Here is a 6,000-nt window from a genome sequence, read left to right as displayed (position 1 = left end):
CCTTGAAAGAGATTAATATCCTCTCCACCTCAGATTAGAGGCGTGAAACAGTTTGGAGGATCTAGGGAGATTCTCCAAGACTTGAGACTTGAGTGCAAAGTCAGAACTTTAAAAAAAGTAGCCATTGTGATTATAATGAAGCTTTTAGACTGAGGTTAGAACCTTCAGATTTAATGTTTGCATAATCAGGGCCCTTAATTCAGATGGTGAGTGCATATGGAAGGAGGTGGAGAGATACTAGAGCCTCAGGTCGGCTCTTGCCCCTGGCCTACCTAGATTCAACCTCTAGCACAGCACTTAGTCAGTCCCCTGCGCCCTGCCAAGAGTGATCCCTGAGCACAAAACCAGGAGTAAGCCAGGAGCACCGCCAGGTGTGGCACACAACAACAAAAACAAAACACACTGACATGGAATCTTAAAACATGAGCACTGAGGCTGGAGAGATAGCACGGCGGGTAGTGCGTTTGCCTTGCATGTGGCTGACATGGGTTCAATTCCCAGCATCCCATATGGTCCCCTGAGCACCACCAGGAATAACTCCTGAATGCAGAGCCAGGAGTAACCTCTGTGCATCGCTGGGTGTGACCCCAAAAGAAAAAAAAAACCATGAGCACTCTGCTGAGAAGCACCCCAAAGCACTGGAGCGGATATTTAATGTTTAAAAGAAGCTTCTCAGTAAGGCTTTATCCATAACTGCCTTCACACCAGTAACTCAGGATCTGAAACCAAGAAAATATTAGTAAGGCAATGATAGAGGAGTAGAAAAAAGAATCATACAAAAAACCCCAACCTCAGGGCCCTGTGTTCTAGTGTGAGGAGAGAGACAAACAAAAGAAAGAAAGGAATGCATGGATTATATAAGAGTGTTAAGTTTCTCAAAGGAAAACAGCTGGGTTTGGGGGTAGCACTGTAGCACTGTCCTCCCGTTATTCATCGATTTGCCTGAGTAGGCACCAGTAATGTCTCCATTATGAGACTTGTTACTGTTTTTGGCATATTGAATACGCCACGGGGAGCTTGCCAGGCTCTGCTGTGCGGGTGGGATACTCTAGGTAGCTTGCTGGGCTCTCCGAGAAGGATGGAGGAATCGAACCCGGGTCAGCCACGTGCAAGGCAAACACCCTGCCCTCTGTGCTATCACTCCAGCCTGGGGTTGGGAACAGGACTATTTTTTCTTTTTCTTTCACACCCGACGATGCTCAGGGGTTACTCCTGGCTCTGCACTCAGGAATGACTCCTGGCGGTGCTCAGGGGACCCTACAGGATGCTAGGGATCAAACCCAGGTTGACCAGATACAAGGCAAATGCCACACCCACTCCAGCCCAGCCCAGGGGTAGGACTTTAAAAAAATGAAGGGGGCCGAGAACAACTTCTCCTAGGAGCTGGCATCTGGGAAGCCCTAACTCCTGGTTTGGAAGGGAAACATTTTCAGTTCAATTCTAACCTGAAGCTGTTCTGCTAATCTTAGAAAACAACCCACATCCTTGCCAGAACTCGACCATGCCCCATCGTTCATAGGGATTGAACAGATTGAACCCTAAGAACTGCAGAGTAGAGGCTGGAGCGATAGCACAGCGGGTAGGGCTTTTGCCTTGCATGCAGCCAACCCGGGTTCAATTCTCAGCATCCCATATGGTCCAAGTAATTCCTGAGTGCAAAGCCAGGAGTTACCCCTGTGCATCGCCGGGTGTGACCCAAAAAGAAGAAGAAGAACTGCATAGTAGGGCCTTGCAAGGGAAGACCCTCCCAGGAAGAGACAGAAGACTTTCAAAAGCTAGAGCATTGCCCCCTTCTCTGAGTCAACACAGTGTTGGAAAAAGGGAAGGTCAGAATAGAACCGGGGCAGCCAAGGGGATTTGCACAAGACAGACATTCCTGCCGGGAGGGAGGGAAGGTAGGAAGGCACTTGCCTTCCCTGTGGCCCACCTGGTCATCACATATAGTTCCCCTTGAGCATCACAGGAGTAAGCCCCAAACACTGCCTAGTGTGACCCAAACCTTCCCATCTCCACCCCACCCTCACCATTAATTTTTTCTTGTTTTTTTTTTTCTTTTTGTGTCAAACCCGGCGATGCACAGGGGTTATTCCTGGTCCGGCACTCAGGAATTACTCCTGGCAGTGCTTGGGGGACCATATGGGATGCCAGGGATCGAACCCGGGTCAGCCGCGTGCAAGGCAAACACCCTATCCACTGTACTATCTCTCCGACCCCACCAGTAGTTTTTAATTTTAAAAGAAAAGGTGTTTCCTGAGATTTGTCCAACTAATTGTCCTGCAGTTTCCTTTTGAGGAATTGGAAGGTTATGCCATCCCAGGACAAGTTGCAGTTTGTCGACATCACAAATGATCAGCCCGTCTTTCTTTGATCCAAAATAATTGGTTCATGATATTTTTTTAAATCTTCACATAAAATTCACACCCCACTTTTTCACACACACAAAAAGGACATAAAATCCGCAATGGTGATGCCTTGAAATACAGGAGAGGTGTCTGGTACGGAAACTCAGGGCTGCGCCAGCAGTTTTTGAAAACACTATCTCACCCCATTGCGTAGCCCTGACACCCTGAATTAAACTCTGGGAGGTTATTGTTAGGATATGAATTAAAGAAGCTCTTCATGTATTGATGAAGAAAACAGTTTCATGGGGGGCCAGAGAGGACTCACCTTGCACACAGCCAACCCAAATTCAATCCCCGACCCCCCAGGAGGTCCCCCAAGCCTGCCAGAAGTGATCCCTTAGTGCAGAGTGCAGAGCCAGGACCAAATGTGGTCCATAAATATATATATATATATATATACATATATATTCAATCTCTTGCATCATACATGGTTCCCTAAGTCCCACCAAAAACGCAAAAAAATTTTAATTAAATTAAATCCATTTATTTATTTTGGTTTTTGGCCACGTTCGGTGGTGCTCAGGGCTAACTCCTAGCAGGCTCAGAGTACCAGGGGTCAAACCAAGCAGGGCACGTGCCCGACCGCTTGATCTACACCATCCACTCTTAGACCAGGTTATTCTCATTAGATAATTTGAGTGCGAGAAAGACTGAAGTGTGTTTGTGTTTATTCCTAATGGGTCATGTTGACTTCTTTTGTAGGTTTAATTTTTGAGGGCACAGAATGACTGCTTTCTTCATTTTATATTCACTTTTGTACAAATCAGATGACCCAAGGTTCACAGAATGATGGGGTATAAATACCACATAAACAAGGGAACAGGGAAAGTTTTTTCTTCTTCAGAATGTACCTCTGGGGCTGGAGTGATGGCACAGTGGGTAGGGCATTTGCCTTGCACAAGGTGGACCTGGATTCAATCCCCCACATCCCTAATGGTCCCCTAAGCACCACTAGAAGTGATTCCTAAGCACAGAGCCAGGAGTAACCCCTGAGTATCGCCAGGTGTTACCCAAAAAGCAAAAATAAAAAACAAAAAAAACCCAAAAACAACAAAAACAAAATGTACCTCTAAGTCCTCTTTTGCCTCTGAGCTCCTGGGTTCCTCTGCGGCCTCTCTGTTCCTATGTGGGTGTAGCTTACACTTCCTAAAACCTTTTAAATGCTTGAAGTTTGGTAAATTAGACAGTATCATCTTTCTCCCTTGCAAGAAGAAATTGCAATCTTGTCCTCTACCTAAATCATTTTATGGGCCATTAATTGAATAGATAATGTTTCTCAGCTAAGACTGAAGGGTCATTTACCATCTTCAACTTGACAACAGACCTGTGAGAGAGACAGGATAGCAGTACCGGGAGAGACGACAGAGCTATTGTGAGGAGCAGAGACCCGGCTGGATTTAGAAGGCTGCACATCTCAGTCTCTTATTCTGCATCTACACCCGAAATGAAGCACTATCAATTCTTTGACCGTAATGAAGCTTTGCTTAAACCAGGAATTATAAGCATCAAAATGCCCCACAGGCTTTGCCAGAGAGCAGAAAGGGCCAGTATACAGACAGGCACAAGCTTAATCTCTGGTGCTATTCAGTCCAGCTGTTACCTAGGGTTAGAGGAGTAATTCTCTCCAATCTACTTAATTCTGCAAGTAATCAGATCACTGGATTCAGAGACAGCAAACCAAATCTCCTTTGTTGTTTTACAGTACCAGGAATCAAACCCCAGGAATCAAACTCAGAGCCTCCCTGACACAAAAAATGTGCTGAGACTATACTGCCAGCCCAAGCAAATCTAACAGGCCAGAAAGAGAATTCAGGGGTTAACCTTAAGGCCCTTATTTGCTTATCCACAGCCAACCCTGATCCAGTACCACATATGCCCCCCTGGCCAGCCCTGCTAGGCTTGTGATCCCTGATACAGCTGGGAGTAAGCCCTAACAAATGCCAGGTGTGATTTCTAAGCAACAATAACAACATCAACAATAATAATAATAAATTAAATATATAAATAAAGAAGATGACAAACAGAAAAAAGATTCAATCAACCCTCAGATTGAAATACAATTCCATATCAAATTTTCTTTCACCCCGTCCGTCTATAATCCCCAATAGTCTCTGATGAGAGAGTTGTAATCTCAGTCCCTCAAATAAAATTTTAAAAGAAAGGGTTGGAGAGATAGCACAGAGGTTAAGGTGCTTGCCTCTTAACATGAGGCTGACTCCAGTTCAAATCTTTTCTTTGTTTTTGTTTTCTGAGTCACACCCAGCAATGCTCAGGGGTTACTCCCATCTCTGCACTCAGAAATTACTCCTGGAGCTGTTTGGGGAACCATATGGGATGCCGGGGATTCAACCCGGGTCAGCCACACGCAAGGCAAACACCCTACCCGCTGTGCCAGCATTCTGGCACCTCTTTTTTTTCTTTTTTTTTTCAATTGAATTAGCTTGAGATACACAATTATAAAATTGTTCATGATCAGGTTTCAGTCATAGAATATTCCAACACCGGTCCCTTCACCAGTGTAGATTTCCCACCACCAGTGTCACCAGTTTCCTTCCCATCACGCCTCCAGTCTGCCTCTATGATTGACACCTCTCTGTTTCTGTCTCTGTCTCTATCTATCTGTCTGACTCTCTCTCTCTCTCTGTCTCTCTCTCTCTCTCTCTTTCTCTCTTTCGCTCCCTCCTTCACTCCTTTTAGGCACTGTGATTTGCCAATGCAGGTACTAGGTACTGATAGGTACCAAAAAAGTACTCCATCCAGAGTGCTCATTTCCAACTATCATTGTCATAATAGTCCTAACTGCACTCTCTCCCCCACCCCCAACCACTTGTGGCAAGTTTCCAACCATGGGCGAATCCTCTTGTCCATCCTTTCTACTGTCTTTCATTATTAGTCTCATACGATATATTTTTTTAATATCCCACAAAACAGTACGCATCATTCTATGTCTCTCCCTCTCCTTCTGACTCATTTCACTCAGCATGATACCTCCAGGTCCATCCATTTATAAGCAAGTGTCATATCTTCATTTTCCCTGGTGATTACACAGCCTTCCATTGTGTGGAAGCATCATCGTTGCTTTATCCACTTACTGTTCTTGGGCACCTGGGTTGTTTCCAGATTTTGGCTATTGTGAATAGTGCTGCAAGGCCCAGTTCAAATTATGGCACAACATCTAGTCCCCTAAGCACTTCCAGGAACGCTCCCTGAGCACAGAGAAAGGAGTCAGCCACATTGAGCTTGCTGTGCAAGCACCCGCATCATCCTCTCCTGAACTTGCTCATCATCCCCATGGAGATCCTGCATTCACGAAGGATAGCTCCCATCCTCTCTCCCCAGCCCCTGGCCTCCACCATCCTGCTTTGTCTCTCTAAGGATCTATTGACTCTGCCGGAAACAAACACTTTCGATCCCAGCACCACAAGGTCCCGTGAGCACCTGCAGGAGTGCCCCAGGCTCAGAGCTGGGAATACCAGGTGTGGTCTCCAAACAAAACAAGCGAACACTCCCCCCCAAAAGCATGAGGAATCTGGAGAGAGCTGAAAGGGTAGGAGCAGGCGTGTGGAGACACACTTGGGTTCAGTTCCTGGCATCACAT

The sequence above is a fragment of the Sorex fumeus genome, unplaced genomic scaffold, assembly GCF_029834395.1.
Source record: "Sorex fumeus unplaced genomic scaffold, SorFum_2.1 ptg000002l, whole genome shotgun sequence".
Lineage (NCBI taxonomy): Eukaryota > Metazoa > Chordata > Mammalia > Eulipotyphla > Soricidae > Sorex > Sorex fumeus.
Note: the sequence above shows the minus strand (reverse complement) of the source record.